This window comes from Chenopodium album, chromosome 10, assembly GCF_948465745.1.
Source record: "Chenopodium album chromosome 10, dcCheAlbu1.1, whole genome shotgun sequence".
Taxonomy (NCBI): domain Eukaryota; kingdom Viridiplantae; phylum Streptophyta; class Magnoliopsida; order Caryophyllales; family Amaranthaceae; genus Chenopodium; species Chenopodium album.
The window spans coordinates 48,737,196-48,739,945 of record NC_137843.1 but is presented as its reverse complement, the minus strand read 5'-3'; the positions used below and the strand labels follow the sequence as shown (position 1 = coordinate 48,739,945).

The 2,750-nt window shown below is 33.2% G+C and overlaps 1 long non-coding RNA gene across 1 annotated transcript; it reads right to left on the bottom strand.

Annotated features, from left to right (window-relative positions):
• Positions 1–302: 302 nt before the first annotated feature.
• Positions 303–2,469, bottom strand: LOC145564014 (uncharacterized). The gene is made up of 4 exons (XR_014094714.1): positions 2,284–2,469; positions 1,450–1,594; positions 1,143–1,300; positions 303–772 (listed from the first exon to the last, which is right to left on the bottom strand). It is a non-coding gene; the product is annotated as an uncharacterized LOC145564014 (long non-coding RNA).
• Positions 2,470–2,750: the final 281 nt, after the last annotated feature.

The window sequence follows — 2,750 nt, the reverse complement described above, 5'->3', positions numbered from 1 at the left end:
CAACAATGAATTGAAGGGGGCTGCTCCAGTCTATCTTTTCTATGATGAAATTATTTGTAGTAAACCTTATGTCTTCAAATTGTGTTCATGTGAAGCGGGGTGGGAATGTAGTTACACATTGTTTAGCTAGATAGGATACTTCGATCTCATCGGAGGGTATTTGTATGTCGAACTTTCCCCAATGTTTAATCACTTTGGCGGTACTTGATTTAAGTTAATAAATTCCCGCTTGCTTGTTTCACAAAAAAAAAAAAAAAAAAAAAATGTACAACCATGAATGAGGAATTACACATATATGATACTAAACAATATATTGAATTGAAATAATTTCATAACTCATACAAAAAAAACATCCATACACCAATTTTTATGTTTGGCTAAACAATATAATAGTCAAAACAAAAAGAAAAAACTTAGGTCTCTAGCTTGTAAAAAGTGAGGAAACAATAAAAACCCCCAATTCTAAAAAGAAGTCACCACGGAAGCAGTAAACAACAATAATAACAGCAGCTATCAAGCAGCACGGCAGCAGCACTAACAGCAACTACTAGCAGACAGCAGTGGCAGGAAACAGCAGTAGCAGCTAGCAGTGGCGGCAAACAGTGGCGGAAAACAGCAGTCGCAGCACTAATAGCAAAAAACAGCAGTAACAACAGCAGTAGCAACAGCAAAACAACAGTAAGAGTAAGTGACAGCAACAACAGTAACAGCTAGCAGACAGCTCTTGGAATCTTCACATTTTGCAAGATTTGTTGTCATTACACATTTCATTCTGCAAGAAAAGAAGTTAATCTAGTTACAAAGTACAGAATCAGGAAATCAAATACCATAAGAGCTACTTAAACAAGAGGGCATACAAAAATAGAGGTGATTGTCAAAACACACACACACACACACACACACACACACACACACACATACATTATAATTCTTAAAATCTTATATAAACTACATTATAATCATTTGAGAAAAAAATGGAACATTATAAAATCTGTTTATTTTCTAATTTATTTATTTTCTCCCTCGTCTTACCCTCATTAAACTAGTTAACTAGTTCATACTTTATAGTCCAATAAGAAAAGCACCGAATACAGACAACTAGCTCATTCTTAGATGACTGAAAAGAAAGTGCATGAGATCACCTCAAAATATATTCTGCCAACAGTAGAGATGGTCTCAACTGGATACAAGCGACGCAAGGGCTCTGCACCTAGAATAATTGCATCACTTCCTAGATCAATCAGAGATGGAGGAGATAGTATATTACCAAAACGATGCTATACATGCTCATGAAGAAAATCTGCAGTAGAAGGCTTCTAAATAAGTTAAAGTTCACTATGAGTATTAATAAACTGAAAAACATGCCTTTTTGTATCTACTCTAAAAATTGATCAACGAGAACCAATACGTAACATGTAGATGTTCAGAATCTGAAAAACACTGGTATACCATCTAATACAGCATTTGCAACATCAGTTGCCTCAGCTCATGTGGGTCTAAGGTTATCGGTCAGTCTATCCACCACACGAGTAACCACTACTGGCTTACCAGCCATGTTGCACTTGAGCAGAGCAGCCTTTTGGAATAAAAATACCTGTAAAATCCATTATAACAAGTACATTTAATCAATAAGACAGCATATTGACATTAATCTGTAGGCCTTTTAAAATACCTGTAAAATCCATTATAACAAGTACATTAAAACACCTGTAAAATCCACTCATTTTCTCCTTTGAGGAGGTGGAGGTGGAGTAGAAGGATTTTGAAGAGGAGATATGTTGTTAACTCAAAATATACCAATTCAAGGCAAAATAAAAACTTCACAAATCACTAACACAAAATATACATAATTTAGTACTTAACTAATAATCACCATCCCAATCTAATATCAGAAAAAAAAAAAAAAAAAAAAAAAAAATGCAATATGGAAAATTATCAATTCCAAAAAAAAAATCAGGAACCCTCACCTAACCCTCTAAATTGACAGATTAAATAACAAATAATCAATATCACTAGCCAATTATAAATTTATGATATCAATTTCAAAGAATAAAATCAGAAAACAATATTATAAATTCCTAAACAAATCAGAAACCCTAACTCCTTAATTTGATAGATTAGATAACAAATTATCAATTTCAAGCAACATCCACCCTAATTTGATGGATTAAATAACATAAACAACTAATTTAAGCACAAAATCAACCTTAAAAAACTCATGGAGAACAAGAAATTAAAATTTGAAAATCAATATATAAGTTAGAAAATATAAAATTGAGTTACCAAAAAAATCTGATATTAATGATTTGCGGCTGCCGGCTGAAGACCTGGTGTGCGGTGGCTGGAAGGAGCAGCGGCAGGCAGGCAGCGGTGGCCCGTGGCTGTTTCCGTCAGGTTTCAAACTTTCATTTGTCAAAAAATCGAAGAGAGAGAGGAAGAGGAGCGTTCAGCGTTAGTTTGTTTTGTCAGTTTATTTTTTTCTTTTTTTTATTTTTTTTTTTGCCGCCAATGTATCCTTTGTTACTTCGATTTTTCACTTTTTTTTTTCCTGTTTTTTTAAAAAAATTACATGTACTTGGAGGAGTTGGAGGGAGTTTATCCGCTAATATTACTTCTAGAAGGATGAATTTCCCTATAAAATTTTAACCAAGTTAAATGCTTTATTGATTATGGAAGTAATTTTCCCTCCTAAATTTTCAAAAAATTGTAAAATCGATTTACAATAATATCCCTTAATTTTCACTTAATTG